Source organism: Neopelma chrysocephalum, unplaced genomic scaffold, assembly GCF_003984885.1.
Source record: "Neopelma chrysocephalum unplaced genomic scaffold, ASM398488v2 Primary Assembly neopelma1_43, whole genome shotgun sequence".
Classification (NCBI taxonomy): Eukaryota; Metazoa; Chordata; class Aves; order Passeriformes; family Pipridae; genus Neopelma; species Neopelma chrysocephalum.
In genome coordinates, this window is record NW_020897702.1 from 16,071,673 (window position 1) to 16,092,542 (window position 20,870).

The following is a 20,870-nucleotide window of genomic DNA, read 5'->3' on the forward strand; positions in this document are numbered from 1 at the left end:
TGTTACATCTCATGAGGGACATAGACAGCCTGGGCTGTGTTGGAGGAGAAAAAGCATGGGGAGGCATGTGGGAAAGAGATTTCTGGAACCAAGGGAAAAGAAGTAGAAAATCTGAGAGTGCAGAGCCTGATTCCTAGGAGGAAAGGGGAAGGACAAACAGCAGTGAAATTTAATCAGTTTTTGGATTTTCTGTATTTGAGCGCACAGGCTCCAGCCAGTTCCTATGCTTCGGGTACACTGAAATGTGCAGCACTTGTGCAGAGGTAGGTAGATAGACTTTAACTCCTTCTTGGATCCTCCTGAAGTAGAGTAGGACAGGGAGAGGTAATGTTAAAAAACAACCATATTGGAAATTTTATATACTACTCCAAAATTTGCTGTAGGAAAGGGATTGCCCTGAAGGGTCAGCTAGTACTGGGGAACATGAGGCATGCTCTAAAACACAGAAACCCTCTGGTCTGAGGTCCACATTTAGAAATGCTGACAAGTGAAGGGCTACTGGTCTTGGCGGTCTTTGTTTCTTGTCAGCTTTCCAAGAGGAATGCGAGGAGCTGGTGGTTGAGCCGTCAGGAAGTAGGGTAGCTCTCTGATGTCTGGAGCTTCACTAGATCAGTCTGTTTCTTCTTGGTCTTTTGTATTCATTGAACCTTGGCATCTGATAAAAATCCAGCTTCTAAATGGTACAGAGAGATATGCTTTTGTACAGGGGTTTAAGGATATACTGCACTCAGAGGCACAGTAAATGATAACCTGCTTCCTTTCACCTTCACAAATTGTCTTCAGACAGTCTCTGGCCTGGGTCAATTTCCTAAATGCTGTCTCAGAACTTTGTACAGGAAATGATACAAAAACAGATACAGAAAATTTCCCTTTGTGGGAACAAAATTTTCAAGTGCCAAGTTTGTGAAGGTGATTAGACAGTCAGGCAAAGGCAGCTGAATATCTAGAGAGGTTTTAAAGAGTTCTAGTTGTGTGATTTTAATTTTAAAAGGAGTTAGAGAACCTGGGCATTTATGGAAATCTCAGTGGATGCCTTAAGGGACCTTTGTAATTCTAGTCCTGCAGGGCTGAGGACATTTCACTCCGTTCTGCTTTGTCCACTTGAAGTTATTCTACTGTTACACTGAACAAAATAATTCTTCTGGAGCAAATTTTATGCTGCACCATGAGAAGATGCAGGAGTGGCATTGTCTTTCTTTGATATATGCTTCAGACAAATTACAGCACCATCGAAGACCCAAGTTTCTTTAAAGTCATGTCTAATCTTGCTGATTGAATCCTTTTCATAACTGATTTAATAAGAAGGCAAAACAAACAAACATGTAAACAAACCAAAACAAGAAAACAAAAACACAACAAAAAAAATCTTCTGGCTTTTAAGATTCTTTAAGACTAAAATTGCTTGGGCAGTTTCCCCAGCAAGAATGGATCTCAAATGAAAACTAAATAATGGTTTTACTTTGATCTTTTGTTTTGCCAGAGGCATTCTGAACCAACCTCACAAAGTGACAGAGACTGAAATGGAATTCCTCCAAACAGTCCTCATAGCCTCTTAATTCCAGCACTAAGCTACTAAATGTGAAATGGTACAGAATCATATAGTTGCAGCTAGACATTATAAGTAATAACTACTTGTAGTCTGTCACAATACTTCTGTTATAATTTTATACCTCTTTGTAGGCATTCTGTGTACTTTACCTTTCATATACCAGCAGTTGTCTGTGGTAGTAATCTACTCTGAAGCCTTTTTTCCTCCCGTATTGACCTAATTGGTTAGATCAACTTGCATCGTGCTTAGCCTGCCTGGATAGCTGAGTGAACAGAAATGTTAACACTGGCATCACACTCGCTGTAATTAATCCAATCTTTCCTTCAGTATCAGCATTTGCCTTGGGCTTGCGGTTTTCTCTGGAAAGCCTCAAAGATGTCAGTCCTGTGCTAAGCGTGTATATCAAGTCTTATTGATTATTATTCAGTGTGACAGTGGGATAACTGATAAAATAAATGAGGAGAATAAACAGCAGAATTAGTTTTTAATTTCTTTTTCCCTTGATTGCTCTCACTGTTTGTTTGAAGAGGCATGAAATTATGGTAGCTCTCTTGTATTAAAAATTGCCAGGAATTTGTGTGGATTCACTTGCAGAAGTGCCATCTCACAAGACTTATTAAAAAGGGAGAAGGAATGAAGACAGGCAATTCAGAAGCAAAAGAAAAAAGTTGCTTTTCTTTTTGGAGTATTTTGTTTCTAAGCATTCATGTCAAACACTCTTCTGACAGCATAATGCTAGTAATGTTTATATGTGTAAGACTTTCATCCTGATAAGTTCTGTTCATTAAATTCTGTGTTTTGCCTGGGTAAATCGTACAATATTCACAGTCCTATAGGCATTGCAGGGATTGTGGATGTATTTATTACTTCATATGATAAGACACTCAGAGGTTTTAATTTATCTGCGCTGGTAATATTTCCTCTCCAAAGATGAACTGTTTAATGTCTTTGTTGGTGTCATGGACTGTGGGGTTGAAGGCATCCTTAGCAAGTTTGTCAATGACACCAAGCTGTGTGGTGTGGTTGACACACTGAAGGGAAGGGATGCCATCCAGAAGGACCTGTGAATACTCACACTTAACATAGGACAGACTTCTTTATGGGTTTCCAGAGAAAATAATGAGAAGCTTGGCATGAGCTGGCAATGTGCACTTGCAGTCCAGAAAGCCAACTGTATCCTCGGCTGCATCAAAAGCAGCATGGCCAGCACGTCAAGGGAGGTGGTTCTGCCCCTCTACTCTGCTTTTGTGAGACCCTGCCTGGAGTGCTGCATCCAACTCTGAGGGCCTCAGATCAAGAAAGATGTTAAGTTGTTGGAGTAGGTCCAGAGAAGGCCACAAAGATGATCAGAGGCTCTTCCTACGATGAGAGGCTGAGAAAGTTGACGTTTCTTCAGCCTGAAGAACAGAGGGCTCCAGGGGACCTTCTAACAACTTCTAACTAAAAGGAGCTACAAGGAAGCCAGAGAAGGACTTTTTACAAGGGCATGTAGTGTCAGGACAAGAGATAATGACTTTAAACTGAAAGAGTGTAGGTCTAGATCAGGTATAGGAAGAAATTCTTTTCTGAGAGGGTAGGGAGACACTGTATCAGGTTGCCCAGAGAAGCTGTGGACTCCCTATCCTTGGAAATATTCAAGGTCAAGTTGGATGGGCCTTTGAGCAACCTGGTCTAGTAGAAGGTGTCCCTCATCATGGCAGGGAGGTTGGAAGTAGGTCCCTTGCAACCCAAATGGTTCTGTAATTCTATGAGACTGAATCACAAAGCACCAGATCATGAAAATGTCAATACTCATCTTATATGATGATCATTTAAAAAGTTCTCTCGTCCATCAGACTAGTCTGTGAGATGATTCGCAGATCACCACATTGCTTTGTCTAGTTCACAGGGCAGATCAGTTGTGAATATGTGTACCTGCCTGTCCAATATTGGCCTCCCATGATTGTGCTAGTCTGACGTTTGACTCTAGGGAACCAGTATCACTCTTTGCAGCTCTTGCCCACATAAATCAGTGCTCATTTTATTTTCTTATGTGAATGATTAATAAGCTTTTGAGTAATGTATACTGTGTTTTATTACTGTTATATCTGAAATTCAACACTTCCCCACTGCATTTTACACTTGTGATTTTATACCAATTTCTTTTCCACAGAATTCAAGTATACCATTTTTGTTTAATAGTGTACTGAAAAGGCATCAACAATTTTATTAGATGTATTCAAGTTTCTTTGAGAGAAAAGAAAAATCGATAACTTTATGGATCTTTCTTGCCAAAATGTTCCATCTCTATTTGGTGAACTTGTTTAGATAACGGATTTTTACATTAGCTGGCTCTTAGGAGTTATTTAAATAATCTATATAATACAATCTTTTCCTGGCTTGCTTACTTTTTTTTTTTTTTTAAGTGCTGGTAACAGTTTCTAAAATCAGAACAAAGAGCTCAATTTTTTCCCCTGTTAAATGGCCAGTAGATGGCTGAAATTTGATTACTTTTGGTCAAAACTGCTCCAGTCTTAAAATCCATCTGATTATTTTATTCTGAAAGCTATAGGCCACACCACTGATAATTTCTCATGCTACTTAGTAGTCAGCATATGTTTGGTTTACAAGGCAATATGAATCCAACAGACCATACCAATCTCCTTGGCCCTGCAGCAGCCAATGGAGTAATTCAGCTACGGAATAAACTTTCTCCATCCATTAGGCTTTCCTTGTGCTTGCATATAATATATGCCCGCGAGTGAGATGTGTTAGCACTGAGAAGAGTTCTTAAAAGATACGGCTAAAAGTAAGCAAAAAATTGTAAAAACAATCTTGTAGTCTGTGTTAGAAGCCTATTTGTAAACTTTACAGCTTACCTACATGTTCTTGATTTAATAAAACATAATAATCCTAAATTCAGCTTGACAGCATTGCTTAGCAATAGCATGCACCTTGAATTGTAAGCCAGATATAGCTTATACTTCCTGTGCAAATGTTTGCAATTAAGAAAAAAAGACTTCCAAACACTTATGTAGATATCATTTTGTACCTGGAGCTGAACTTTATCACAGTGAAATTGTTGATAGTTTTACTGTGATATTGTGGAAGCAGTACCACGCACTAATATTTTTATTAAACTGTATTCATCAATATTTGTGACTAGAAATCCCTTACTCTCAACTACCATCTTCTGTCCCAGGTCTTTGAACTTTTAACCCTAAGAAGTTTTTGATAGACCATAAATTCCTGAAATAACAGGAGGCTTTGTTGACACAACAGTAGGCATGTGGTTGAGAGGATGAGGGTATCAACATGAACCTGATTTCATCATGACATGAAAAAAGATGTGGTTGAGGTGTGTATCCACACCTAGGAGCTCATCAGGGTGCATACAGACACAGAATCTCATGAGTGGAACAGTGCAGACAAATACAGGGTTTTATATTTTTGATATAAATATTACGATTTCTTCAGGTTCCCATAAAAGACAACGGCAGCACAAAATGGAAAACGTATACCCCATATCTGACCCCATGATAGGTCTGGTTGCAGTGAGTTGCAATGGAGGATGCATGATGACATCAGTCTATGGCAGTGTGTTACTTCCCTCAGCACAAATTGAATGAGAAGTTTGGGTTGACGGAACAGGGGAATAGATCAGTGCATTGGCAGCTTGGGATTGTGAGGACTTTCTAAATATCCTCCTCAGTTCATAAAGCCTTGCAAAATCTAAATATTTCTTTTTGGTGGTCTTTGATGTTTAGGAGATGTGAGAAGTGGGAATTGCAGGAGGTACATATCTGCCCAGTGTGAAGCTGCAACTTCTGACAGCAGTTAGGGGACAATGAGTCCTGTGTGACGCAGGCTAAGCCATGGATTTACTATGGACATATTCCAGTGTGTGTCTGTCTGAATTTTCAAAAGAGAATATATTTGGGCAGATTCCAGTAAGTTTACTCATTTGTTGTAAAAATAGTAAATATTATCTTTTAAGGTCTAGGTTATGTGTTCTGTCTTGTTCTTTTCAATCTTACAGTTAGTACATATGCACCACTTACATTTTAGAGGCACTTACATCTAGAGGTCTCATTTTTTTTGACAGTGACAAATGTTTTTACAGTTAATAGTAAAAAAATGTTGATTTGCATCACTGACAAAGAAGCATTTTTTTTCACAGTGATTTGCAATCACTAGCTATTCCAGGGCAGTATTTAGATACTTACTCAGAGAAAACATTTTACCAGTGACTTTAGCTTCTCCTAAAAAGGTAATTATGTGATTTCTGAACCTAAGAGGCCAGTCCTGAATTCCACAGTAGTTGAGTGCATGTGTTTGCTATTACTTTGTCACATGTTTGTTTAATCACATCAGTTAATATTACATCGCAAGACCACTCCAGGTTCATTTTATTTGGATTTCCCTATAGTTTATTTTTGCACATGTTCCTTTATTAATGAGCCTCTGAGTACTTTGTCATGTATATTGCATCATGTAATTATTAATTCATGTTTATTTTTCCTGCCATGTATGTTCAGCATGTACACACAAATTCCAACCTTTTACTGGAGTAACAAAGGAGATTATGTTGTAGATTATGATAAGCATTATTGTGAATGCTATTCTAAAGACTTGTACAGAACTCCAACCCTAGTTGTCTCTACAGCTTCCAACCGCAGTCCTCGTGACCAGCAAGCTATTTTCACTCCTTGTAGATTGTCTTTATTTGCATTTCTTTTCCCTTGGACCACCACTCTTGATCCTTCTGCCTCTTCATCAGATTTGCCATCCAGATTCTCCTGCAAAGACACTGAGAAGCAGCAGACACAGCTGCCTGAAGGTCAAGGGTCCATAGTGACCCATAGGAAATGCCCTTTCCAGGACAATTATGGCTTTCCTCTCCTAAATGTGGTTTTGAGTGTGTTAGTCATCCAGTATCAAATAAGAGCTGTGACAGGAGATAGAACATGTTTAGCCAGGGTAGTGTCCTTCACTGCTAATTCCTTCAGCCCCTCAGAAGTGAGTTTGTGTGAATTCAGGTTCATTAGAAGTTCTGAAACTCTGCATGCCTCCATGGGAATGTCAAAAGGCATGTTCTGAATAGAAATTTCATTTCTTGATGAGTTCCGAGCTCAATCAGAACTGATGTTTCACAGGGAAAGCAGATGCAGGCTGTCATCTGTCATGGAAAGTTAGTACTGGCCATGCCAGCAGTGGTTCAAGCAGTTGCTTGCAGCTTGGCTCTCATAAGGTCTCCTGGGCTAGTCTGCTTTCCACAACAAGTAGAAACTATGTCATCAGGGGCTCATCTGAGCTGTCACAGCCATCAGCAATATGGCAGTTTCATGCAGGAGCAATGATGTGGTGCTGTTCAATGCAGAAAGTGGCAGTTTGGAACGCACTTGCGTAGACAATTTATCTCAGGCTCAAATATCTATTAAATGTCTCTGAATTCACAGGGCTGAATTCAGAACTGGTCTCTGGTAAACTGGTTTCAGTATGGTGACAGATGGAAAAAATAAAAAATATGCAGTAATGTTTCTCAGCTTGAAAAAAGCAAAAACTGAACTGAGTCTGTCAATATCTCTTTTGCAGTTGCTGTACAAGTTTACAGAAAATTGGATTATTAGATCTTTCTGAAACCAGAGTTTTCATTTAATTTTAAAACTTCTCCAATATCTAATGCACTTCCTCTTCTTTCCAAAGCAATTAACAATAGATCCTTATATAGCTTCTAAATTTTTTGAAATGAGGCATAACAGCATATCCATTACAAGAAAATCTCTAAGCCATTCTAAAGCTTATACTTATTTTAATGGTAAATGTTCTCAAATAATTTTCCCCTGACTGGATATTTAAGAGGAAAGATTTATTTAATTTTATTTGTGTAGGGTTCTGGCCTTTGCCACATTAAAGACTGTGTGCTAAAATGTGTAGCCAGGGAGTTACCTGCAACAAGGAATTGTGGGAACAAATCACAGAATCATGGAATATGCTGAGTTGGAAGGGACCCACAAAGATAATAATGGAGAATCAGTTTTATTCTTTAGAGGACCAAGTAGAGACTGTAATGGTTGCTGAGGGAGATGGTACAGCTCACAGCTTGAGAAAACAATTGCATTACCAGGAAGGAAAGAGACCACAAACTATGTTAGCGAAAGGTAAGAAGTCTGTCAAATATTCTGGATTTATGAAGAGAGAGCTGAATTTGCTATTTTACTAGTGTAGATAAAAGCCAGGAGCAAAAGTAAAAAAATTATAGGAGAAGGTTATAAACTTTTTGCTCTGGGTTAAAAATGGGATAATGCTGTGATACATGAAAGGAAATATTACAAAGAGGCGTGAGAAGGAAAGATGGAGTCTGAAATGGAGAGTGCTTACAGGGTTATCAGCAAAAAGATGAAAATTAAATCTAAATGACAGAGTAAAATTACTTGGGGACTGGGGTCAGAACACCTCAGTGAATCTACCACAAATTCCTGTTGGGATCTGCTTCTTTCTTTCCTGATTCACATAAAAAGGTCTTCAGACTGCGGGTTATCTCTTCTCATAGTGAGGGAATAAAAATTTTGCCTGAAGGGATCCAGTCATGCCTGCTCTTGGAGGAATCATCATCTATGTTCTTCAGATATTATAATTTCTGGGAAATTCATATACATGCATGTGACCGTGAATATCACGTGGTTTTCTGAAATACAAGTGAATTTTGTGATAGTTAAGTGTAGCACAGGATGACTGTTTTGTTCATGTAAGAAAGAGATTTAAAAATATATTGTTTTTTAATGACTCAAATATCCATTTTAATGAAAATATCCAGTTTTAATATGATGGGTACCTATCGATGATATGAAAATATTCTGTTGAGCTGAACTGAACAGCATTACTGCTTCAGAGTACTTGTCTTGGCAGTTGTGACAAAACCTGAAGTCAGCAGTACTCCAGCTGGCTGTTTTAACTGGAAGACCCTATGAGAGAAACATCCAGCCAACCTGGAAGAGATCCTAGATTTAAAGAGCAATGTTAGTTTATTTAAAAAAAAAAAGAGCAGGAAAAGTCTGTTTGAAGAGATAGGAGTCATACTTATGAAGAACCTAATGCTCTTGTGTACCCTCCTCATAATTTGCCTAGTCCAGCTCTTTTCCCTTACAAGACTTCAATTTCCACGTTTTCCAATTGTCACACTCGGCTTGCATACAGTACTGATGTAAAACAAAGTTAGGCAAAGGAGCAGGATGACCTCTTTCTGAGCTGAGCAACTCAACAACTAGATTAGAGATCAGGCATCTCTTTTGTCTAGCTTGATGCATTCCAAAATGTTTCATTGTTGCCAGCAGGAAAGAACCTAACAAGACAGAGATATTGACTCAAAAATCTCATACCACTGTGACTGGAGTTTGCTCCTTGATGATGAGGTCGATATTTCCAAACTGTTTCATGCTGACAGGTCTCAGATTCTGCTGGTCTCATTTCTGAGACCAGTATTTTCACCTGCATTTTAAACTTGAAAACAGCCCAAAAGATTGGATATTCTCTGACCATGCCCAATACATTTCATTGTCAAAGGAACTTCAAACCAAAGATTTCTGGGTTTTGGGTTCCAAGTGGCCTGAAGGGACTAGGTGGTCAGTTCATGAAACATAGCAAACTTTTGGGGGCACCTAAGGATGTGATTTTATGAGCCTACAGAAAGTTTTCACGTTTGAGGTGCCTCAGTAGTGTAGTTGGAGTTTTCCTTCCTTTTTTCCAGAAAGTGTCTAAATTTTGCCAAAGGCTCCTACATACATTTTAGGATCTGTTCCATGAGCTGTTCAATATGCAGAAGATTCTAGAAGGAGCATCTATATATGAAAAAAAAAATCAATCAGGAAGGTCCACATAATATATTATAGTAATAATTTCTGTTTTAAATGTTCAACAGTCAGTTTACACCATTTGTGTGAGGCAAAGCCCTCAATAATGAAATCACCTCAGGCTTGATTTCAAAAACTAGCATTGCAGAACATCTCTGGATTTCAGTGCCTCCACCACTAAATCCTCTTATAAGAAGTAGCTAAGGAATAAATAATATTTGCTTACTTAACTGAGCTAAGAACTGATCCCAGAACCCAAGTTAATAGAAAGCTGAAGCGGAGACACCGTATTAAGAAGATGTGGTGTTTCCTCATAAGGACAGTTGTGGGTTAACATGTCCTTTTGATTGGACAAGTCTTTTGGTCTATTCCATATAAAGACATGGGTACATTTCAGCTTTGAACATATACCACTTATAACTTCCATGTAAGACAACTTTTAAAATTTCTTGTCCTCTGCTAATGGATAGTGTTGCTGTAAGAGACTTTCTAAGGAGTTCAGCTTCCTTCACAGATATGCCAGTGGTTTATTTATTAACTCCTGCAATGAGGATTAATTTAGTGACCACAGCAAAAACAATTCCTGAGAGGTCATTGGGCCAGATCTCTAATTTCTAAATCCAGTAGAATAATATGTAAAACACTTTGATAAGCTTCAGGATTAAAGCCATCAGAGAAATGAAAGATTTCCATTATTAATATTAAGAAAAAGGTTTAATTCATACCAAAATATTACAGTGGAGTGTAAGTAGTTGCCCATTATCTGTTGGATGCTAAAGTGTGTTCTGCCAGAAAATAATGCTTCTTTCATCAACACTTTCTACTTAGTAACTGACCTTTAACTCCTGTAGGAATAATTAGGATCACTGACAAGTTGTTCATGTTTTCAGAGTCCTGTGAATAACATGGTGATGTGATTTCCTGACTAGATGTAACTCAGGATCATTTATTTATTCACGCACTGAAGGATAGCTGATAGTGCTTAAACATAATTTTATAAGTTTGCTTTTATTTCCTACCAGGCTCAACCCACTCCTTGTATTATAGCATTTACTTAACTCTCCTGTAGAACTTTAGATACCCAGGTTATAGGGGCCTCAGTAATTTGTACTGAATAGTGGGTGCAATAACAGAGGCAGTTTATCTGCCCCTTCTTTTCAGTGTTTTTAAAGAAACATCTTTCTGTGTGCCCAAGTCAAGTGATTCTCTGTTGTAATTCCCTGCAGGGCTCTTCTTGAACCATGAAACACCAGGTAGAGAGGACAGATCTTTTATACTAATTTGCATTGTCTGTGCAAGGCAATAACTTAGGTCATCGATACACTCCCAGAGGAGATGAGCAACCACTTCTTTTAGTATTATTATACACTAAATGAGCTGTTAATTTTCCAATTTATTTAAAATTCACATGCTTTGTAACAGACATATTTTATGTTTCACCTTTGCATTAAAACGTATCTTGGTAGCAGTTCCAAAGTTAATATCAAAAAGTTGTTTCAAATTCTTTGCATTGTTAAATAATCCTCTTGTTTTTACTGCAGTTTTCTTCATAAGTCCCTTTCCTCTGGAATGCGTCCAGGCTGAAACACCCCAAACCTCTCTCAAATTTTGCAGAGGAAGGCCTGGATTTGCTTAGTGGAACCAGTTTGAGAGTACTTGAGTTTGTATATGTATCTGTGCCAGTACATGTCTGTGTGGACACCTTTGTTTCAACCATCCTTCAATACTAAACTAGTCTTGTGTTTGTACATGCATATATCTCTCTCATCATACATGTATTACAAACTTTATTAAATTCCTAGAGCCATTTGAATTTTGCCACCTCATTGGCGTGAGGCAATGGCTCTCCAACAATGCAAAGAACAAATATTTTTGACAGAACTTAACAAATGATTCCTGTATTTGACATATTTATTAATTTCTGCAGTTCTAAAAATTAATTCATTTCTTTTTCCTCTAAGTAAAAGCAGAAAATAGATACATGTCATAACAAGCTCAACTACAAATAAACTTCTTGGAAATGTCACTAGCAAAATCTGAGCTATTTTTACTCCATATTTGGGTTATTTCACTTTAATAGCAGAAAATATTTTTAGAATTCTGGGAGCAATTGGAGTAGATCACCCACACATGTCCTTCCTAAAGGTTGTCCAGCTCTTCTGTGCAGTGGTACTCACTGATCTCTTGGGTTGCTTCTTTTAACCCATATTGCAATGGCTTTACCTATATGAAACTTTCAGTGATTCCTCGTTACCCAGAACCACGTTGCATCCAAACCCTAGAAAAAACCACATTGCCTGTTAAACAGTGTAGAGAATGAGATGCAGGCTGCCTGCTGCAAACAGAGGAAGAAGCATTCCAAAATATTTTGCTCCCCTCCTGGTAGTCTCAGTGATATTTTGGCAAACTCAAGTGATTCAGTGGGTGGGAATCCCCTACCACAATCCCTGGGAGTGAGAGATGAAAGAAACCATTCTCACCTCTGTGTCTGGGCCATCAGAGCAGTGAGAACTTGCCACTCCCTGAGTCAGAACACATGCACTCTCTCTTTCCTGACTTCTATGAGGTTGAAACTGAAACCTATCTTAACCATCTCAGTCAAGTCTAACTTAACTCAGAGCTGTGGTAACCATCATCTCACTCATGTGTTTCTGCATAAAAATTGTAGATTTGTGTCCAGAGGTGAGTTACAGTGTGTCAAACACATAAATTTAGACACATGATTGCAAGGCAGATAATTTAAATCATCCTATGCATTACACTGAGGTAGGCCATACACAATGAACCCATGGTCACATACTTGATCAGCAGAGCCACTTGATGTAAGAGAAAATTGTTAAGAAGTGATGTGTCCTCGGAGGCATTACAATTGTTTTTGGGGATGAACTTAGAAGACAATGCATAGTGTCAGCACTGCTTAAATTTCTTGCTCTGCTTATCCATGTGATTTAATGTACTGAAAAATATCTTTCTTTCCTGCCTCTACCCCAAATCGCTCTTTGAAATTGAGCCCAGAAAGTCTAACACAGCTAAAGACAGTGCAATCAGGCAACCTGCTCCTATAATAATTGGCAACATTGTCACTGAAGAGAACAATGTATGAAGGGGAATGTAACTAGAAGGACAGTATATTGTATGGAAACAGAATGCAATTATTCAGCTCAAAATTAATGAGTTACCAGCCACAGTTGTTCCTTCATCACCAAGTTGTTTTTCTTTACTGACAGCAAACAACAAGGCCTTGGGTTTATGTCAAATCTTAAAGAAGCTGCCATGTGTCTTTAAGGACCATAAATAGCAGAACCTTGGTTTTGTGTCTAAAGGCTGATGTCCACTCTCCATACATGATTAATGTGTTTTATGAATAGTACTTTGGCCACAGAAGCCATCCAGAAGTGGGAGAATAACTGTCAGAAAATATCTGAAGAGCACGGATGAAAGAATGGATCTGACTAAGATTGGGGAGCAGATGTTGCATCTTCCTGTGAGTGTCTGGATTTATCTTTCATGTGTTTGAAGGCTAGTGTAAAACAAATCAGGAATAATAATAAAGGTGTTTACCAACTTATACATATAGAAGTCTGTGAGGGCAAATTGCTTTAGACTGTTTTTTAAATTTCTGTGCTTTTTTCCAAGAGAATTAAAAAACATGCCTTTGAACATGTCCATTAGTTTGTATGCCTCTTGTTCCGTAATGTTCACTCATCAGTATGACAAATCACACAAAAATGGGTTATAACCTGGTCAGATGGTTTGCAAAGATCATCTTTGAATAGTAGGTATGGGAAGAAAAAAAGGGAATCAATTTGTTGAATGCTTAACATCGCTCATGTTCAAAATTATTGAATTAATTCCTAGTCACTTGTTTCAACTGACTTAAGTAACTGCTTTCTGAACTGTACGTAGGAAATGTCTCCTTTTCAGCCACTCGTCTTCTGCTGTCAACATGTACAGGAACAATTGTTACTGTCAGAACTGACATGAAACATCAACCACAAACCTGAATTAACTTCTCTTTGGTTGTCTCTCAAATTGCTTTCACAAGCAGCGAAAGCAGTCTCTTTCTTATTTCTGCGGGCTTAGTTCTCGATTTTTGTATTGTTTCGTTTCTGGGTTGCTTGAGTGTTTTTGTTATTGAATTTGTTATTTGCCATTCTCTCTAAAATAGTGTCTGGTCTGCATGGCATAAGTAAATTCCTTTTTGAACCTTCCAGAATGGGAAGAGAAGAGCTGTGGCATTCATCTGGTAAATCTCAGAGGGCCAATGCTGTGAGAAGAAGGAAGGGACGGAAGTAGAATCTGTGCTTTGCTCAAGCAAGCATTAATGCCATCCTTCTTTACTGCCTGAATTTACAGTGAACTCTTCACTGATGGTCTCATACTTTTACTGCATTCAGATAAGGGCAGGAATGCTTCTCAATCCTGACATCCCACAGATGAGCCGTAATGAAAACCTGCATCGGGTGGTGCAACCTGCATGGGATATGGTTCCTTGAATGGTTTAACTGAACCAAAAGAATCACTGAATGTGACTGGAGACAGCAAATCTTATTTCATCTGCTAATCTTGCTCTTAAAACTAGTTATGCCTAAATGTGGTTCAGTAACTTGTAGCCAATGAAACTTCACCTCTTCTTGGGATGAGAGCTGGTATGCAGCCTCCCTTCTGTTCCATCTGTAGCTGGGGCTTTGAAAATGGAAATCTAGATATGGGAGCAGGTAGGGAAAGGTGGTGTGATCCCTAGGATGGAGATAGCATGGCAGATATAAGTTCCCACAAGTTAAATGCTGCCAGAATGACCAACTTGTAGGCTTAAAAAAGGCTTGGTTTAGATTTTCTAGTGATAACTTCAAGCTATCAACTCAGTCTAATGAGGTGATAATTGTATCCTTAAATCTATACACTGAAAGACCAGGGACTCAAATTTTACAGCAAATCATATCTGAGTATCATTGCCAAGTTGTTTCTTTTTAGTTGGATAGAATGATAGATCCACAGCTTGTGAGTTTAGAGGAAGTTTCTTCATAGATTTCTATGGGTCTTGGATGAAGCATATGATATTTGCTGGTTGATACAACATAACATTCTGATATTTTAGAAGAAATTATTCACAGTTAAATGGTAATGAAAACCCAAAGTAAATTGTTATGTTTCTCAGCCTCTTTCAGACACCCTGACAGTTAAGGCAGAATATATATGAGTATATAAACTGCTGCTGGAATTTACCAGCAGGACAAAATATGTTTTGCTCCTGACAGAAATCCAGGTGCATCTCAGACAAAGACTAAATACCACTATTGCTTAAGATGCAAAGGAACTGGAGGAAGATTTCATTCGGTCCATGTGTTGCAATTTAGAGGTTTTGTCCTTCATGTCCTCACCTCTGCTAATGGAAATTGGGCTCATGCTCACTGAAAGTAAAGGGCTGGAGTTTCATCTGATAATACTTTAACAGCTCTCAGACGAGGTATCTTACGTGAGCATCAAGCCTGATGGAACAACTGTTGTAAACCTCAGTGAGTGACAGAGAGTCAGAGCTATTCATGATGGTTAATACAAGTTGCTGGCAGACATTCATTATGCACATATTACATAAACACATATAAAATCAGAGTTTGCATGATTTTTATATACATATATATCACACTTTAAATTAAACACATACAAATCATAGGTCAAGCTCATAAGAGGCAACATTGAAGGCAGTGGAAGAAAACTGGGATATAGGGACTTTTAAAACTTATTTCTGCTTTATCCTACTTGGATGTTGCTTGGAATAGAATTTGTTTCAGTGAGAATAGTTAGGTGAGTAACGACTGCATTCCTAAGGAAAAGATTTGAGAATAGACTTTGAATCAATAAGAGAGCAATCTTTAGCTCTCTGAGTACATAACCGGAGAAAAAAATGAAGCAACTATGATTTCTCATGCACTGCATTTTTGTTTTTCATTTGGATGAACAAGCACACATACTGAAAGAACTCTTTGCCAACAGAAATAAAAGACTTTTTGCCAGACTGCTATTGCTTATATTATAATATTACATTGTGACTGGAGCTGTATTTATTGTATTTGGTACTTTTTGTTTGTGCATTGTTAGGTTTGGCTGGCTACAGTACTAGTGTACTCAGGGCTGGCAGATTATTTCATTCATTTTGCAGTGTAAATATTCATTTTCACAAAGAAGGGATGCTTTTTGGGAATAATGAATTCAAAATCTCAGCTATGCCTTGTACACAATGGTTAGAAGAGAAAAAGAAGAGAAGAGAGTCCAGCTAAGACTCTTTTGTACCTATAGTTACTGTATAATTAGAGACCGACTGTTTGTTGTAAGTATAAGCCAGACACTTTTATGAGAAGAAAACCAATACTGAATCGTTTTTTCTTTCTTTCTTTTTCTTTCTTTCTTTCTCTTTCTTTCTTTCTCTTTCTTTCTCTTTCTTTCTCTCTTTGTTTTAAAATTTTTGAGTGGAAAAGGGTTTCAGCTGGCAGAAATCAACACAGTTTTATTAATCTCAGTGGAATTTTTCTGGCTAACAAGGTTTGCAGCTGAGAATCCTATCCAGAACTTAAATCTCTATTTTTTTTTTCATGAGAAAGGAAAGCAGATTTGTCCCTTTTTCTCCCTTCTGAAAAAAACAACAAAACCATAAGAACAAAAAATCCTTAGCAGTCTTATACCTAATCATCTAGATCAGAGATATGTTGTCTTCATCTATTTCACCTCAAAAATTCCTAGAAACCTAGGCACCACATCTTGGAGAGCCCTTTGCACTTTTGGAGCACAGAGGATGGCATTTCTTATAATCTGAGGTACACTTGAGAAGTAAAATCAGACTCACATGTTTCAGAAAGTTCTACCTCCCTACAGAGTCCCTGCCTTGTAATATAAAATGGTCTGTGTTTCCTGCTGTAGCTTGTTATCCTTTGGAAAGTTCTTCACTAGTAGGTTGTACCATGTGTTGGGCAATTTGCCTAGTACCATTTTGAAAGCAGCACTCCTGTATTTAGTCATGCTGAAATGTGTACTAATAAAGAAGATAGGCACTTGTCTCCCTTTTCCCTGTGTTAGATGAGGTTGGGGGAAAGAGCCTTGAGTGTTTTTCTTTTCTCCATTCTTCTTAATAATTTCAATCTCTCTTTTTTTATTCCTCTGTGTAAAACAGTTCTGAGACTAGGCATCTAAACAAATCCTTTAAAAATTATTTTTTTTTCTTTCTAAAGTTTTATTTTTTAGGGAGAGGAGAGGGAAGGAGATGTTAACTGGAATTTTAAATTTGTTTTCTTTCTTTTAAAACCATGTCAGTATACTCAGAAAAGTTTATGATTCAATGCTGTCAGGTTTAGGGCTTTTTTCAAAAGTTAATGTTTCCTTTGTATCCAACTAGTTCTATCTAAAATCAAAAAGATCAGTCAAACTGGCCTCACAGAGAATAAAATGACACCATAGGCTTCTTGCTGAAGCATTAACTCTAATGGCAGCTGCTGCCATTACATATACCAGCTGGGACATAACAAAGGTGCTACCAGATCCATCAAAGCCCTGAACACTTGCAGGTCACAGAACTGTCTGTCACTCTGTGTAGTTGCCACATCACATTGATGTGTGTCTTCTTCTGGATCTATGATACTGCTAGTTTCCTCTGGAGGATAACCCAGTAACCACCTTTAAATTATGGATAACCTGCTGTGAAATACAGGATACCTCTGGATGGTAACATCCACCATACCTGCAGTGGAATATGCCACATGAAAATCCTGTGTCCGTGATGAGTAGCTGGGAAAAGGATACTATGTAGCAATTGGAGGAGAAACCTTGTTGGAAATTCATCCCCTTTTGTCTTTCTGGATAGCTTTTATTGTACCATACTCCTTTCATATGGGAAAACAAACTAAAAAATCGTTTAAACACTCCATAAAAAATAAAACTTGGAATAAGTAGAGGGAAACAGAAGCATATCAGGATATAAGGCTCTTACGAGGAACAGACAGAAAGACAGAAAACATCTAATTAGAAGGAAGCGGCGCACATATAAGAAGAGGAGCAGATGCTTATTCTAATCCAGTCAGGACAGTTGTCCCAGTCACTCTTTCTTCCTGTCCCTCTTCCATCAGCCAAAATGCTGCTTTAAGTGGCAGTGAAAGCTGTAGATTTTATAAATATAGTACTGCTCCCAGCTCCAAGAATCAAGACAGGTCACAAAGAAGCACAGTACTTGCAGCTGACCTTTCTGAGCACTGTATGGAAAATGACTGACGGTTCTTGTTTGGCTTAAATCTTCAAGGGCTGTGAGATAGTGTAACAAAAAGTCATTTCTCATTCAGTCCCTATAGGCACATTAAATGTTTCATATTCCTTAAAAAGTCGCTGAAGTTACAAAACTCATTACATTCTATTTTAATTATATCCACTTTTTTCCCTTTTCTTCACTAGGTAGCAATTATTGGTGAATATATATATTCAAGTTAATCTGCATTTTCTTTCTAGTCTGAAATCTAATATGCAGTTGCATTAAAATTAGTCTGTTACCAAGAGAATATTCCAATAAAAGCTGGTAATAATGAAATAATTCTGTTTGGATTTAATATAATTCCATATTAAATATATTAAGGGTTCTTCCATAACCTCTTTCCTCCTTTGATATTTTTCTCTTCCCTTTTTTGGTGCCATTCACCAGCACAGCTCATGAAAGTAAAATCTTTTCAATGTCCTCAGGGTGCAAAGAACATTATTGCATAAAGGGTTCCCAAAAACGGTTGTATTTTTAAACATATCTATGCTGACACTTGTAACTGACCAATAAACTTATAAAACAGAAAAGGGCTCAGAGGAGATTGATAAGGATGATGTGCCCGTGAAGCTCAAAATAACACGTGTGACTGACCACAGCTGCTGTAAAGAATGTGAGTTTTATCTCAATACAAAAAGGGGTGGGGAAGGTGGCCTTTGTTGTGGATAAACATTTATCAACAGCAGAGTGGATCAACTGGTGGTATAAATATTTCTCTCTGTGTTCATTAGAGTGACTACATGTCCCTGAGTTAGCTAGACTAGAATGGGCAGGGTGAATATGTGGCTCAGCCCAACATAGAATATAAAACCTGAACAACTAACAAAAGAAGCAATGCGCTTGAGCTGGCTTCAATGCACATATTCCTTCCTGGCAATTGGGAAGTGTCATATCAGTGAGCATGTTACAGGGATGAGTAATGTGAATCACATTGGTATTGTCCTTGAACTGCATAATGCAATTGCTATACATTTTGCAAAGTGTACCTTATATCTGTATTGCATTGTGAAACATATTTATCATTGTTAAATCAATAATCCCGTCTTTAAATTACTAACTTGATTTTACACCTTAGCCTCTCTACCTAGGGAAAATCTAAAGAAACTTGATCAGAAGGTATTGGACTCTAACAATGTTGTGCAACAATTCTGAGATCAATCTGAGACTGTTGGAGTGACATTACTTTGGAAATGAAACAACAATAATGGGCAGAAGACAAAGCCAGAAGTAGATTCTTTCAAAATTTATATCAACAGAATAAAATTGCCCATGGTAGAATTTGGTTGGAATACAGTGATAAAATAGTATTTTCTTAGAAAGGATGATGATGTTTGCAAAGATCAGGGCTGTTCAGAAATTTTCCTTTTAGATTCACTGAACTGGCAGAGACGTCTAAATATTACCACGATTGGCTCAAGGCAGAGAGGAATATCTCTAAAACTGCGAATCACTTCCTTTAGTGGTTTCCCTAGTTAGTTTTTTTGTTTGCTTGTTTTTTAATTTCCCCTTCAAAGACTTTTCCTACCTCATTTCTTTTTTACAGTATTTTTACTGTTTTTACCATTTTTACAATATTTTTACTGTTTTTACCATTTTTACTGTATTTTTACCACTACATCTCTTCTTTTTTACAGTATTTTTAGAGGACAGGATCTCAAACTCACTTACCCATCCTTTACTGACATGAGTTATCATGGCAACCAAACATCACCAGCTTGTACTGTAATGGGATGGTGTAGTCTGGGCCATTGGCCAAAATAAGGCTGTTGTCCACTCTCTGCTGTGGGCTACAGTAGCTCTTGCTTATTGTAGGCACCTGGAGAAGGTTGCAGAGCCGGCAGACCGCCTGCACTTTGGACAACTGGTCACCAGATCTAAGGGACTTGAAAGTTGCAGTGGAACAGCACATTCTGATGTTTCGTTTCTTAGTTTAAACAGTCTATAAATTGAAATTACACATTTTTAAACTTAAATATTTTTGTGCTTTTAGAAGAACAACACAGCACTGCCTTTCTGTCTGTCCTCAGATGCCATAGACTCATTAGCACTCTTTGGGACCATGTCATGTAATAGTATAACTTAAATAATAGATTTTATTCACAGTAAGAAGACCTCAGGGAAAAATGAATTAAAAAAAAAAAAAGCAAGTATGTGTAACCCCAAACCTTGTGAGCCAGTACCTCTCATGGCAAAGGCTGAAATGGGAAAGGCGCAAGGTCGCCTTCCCTTCTGTGTACATGTCCCACATCCTTCTGTCTTCTTGCAAAATACCTGCTCACGGCAAATATCTTTTTCTTCACCTGTGCCTGTGGTGTGACTGCTCACTGGATTGGATGTGTGTATGTCTTAAGACCCCATGGAAACCACAAATTCCCACTGTTTTACTAGGTTAGCGTGCAGGACTTTCACTGCTGCGACCACGGGTTCAAATCCCGGTCTCCTGGCCTGATGGAGGTCGTTAGCCCTGTGTGGCCATCCATCTATGAGAAGGACACTCTAAACAAACCTACGTCCTGAGGACCTCACTGCCATTGTCCAAGCTTGCTTGGCCCCGGCAGATGAACCTTAGGATTAAAGGGTGGGCTCAGTTCAGCGCAGGCTGTGTCTCACCTAAAAAATCCATTGCGCAGGCTGGAAAGGTAAAAGACCTTTCCCCAAATCTTCATTCGCGAAGATGGGCCATTATTATTACCATTATTATCTCTCTTGAAATTCAAGCTTAAATGGAACAGTTCTGAGGATAGGGCTGGAAAGTAGAACTAATTAGAAAGAGAAACTGACTGAACCATTTTTCTTCAGTTTAATGAGAGCGAAAATGCTTTGTAACATAGTGTTGATTTCAGAGGTATATTATTTTGAGGAAAAGTTCAAAAAATTTCCAAGTAAATTCCAAGGGAAAAGAATCCCCTTTCACTCTTTGAGAAAATTCTCCTGTATTTTTGTTTAGGAGTCACATTTAGTTTTTACTTCTGTGTTTAGCCATATACCTTCTGTGTTAGTATATTAGATGAATAATATTCTATACTATGTATTTGTAAATATTTTGTACATATGATGTATTCTAAAAAGGTGAAAAAAATTAAAATTATTTGATCTGGACAAATAATTTCCAGTGTTGCAAAATATAATCCAGAGATATCAGAATTGTCCTTTCAGAGTTTGTCAAGTCCTTCACAACAATGAAATATATGTGCTCTGATAT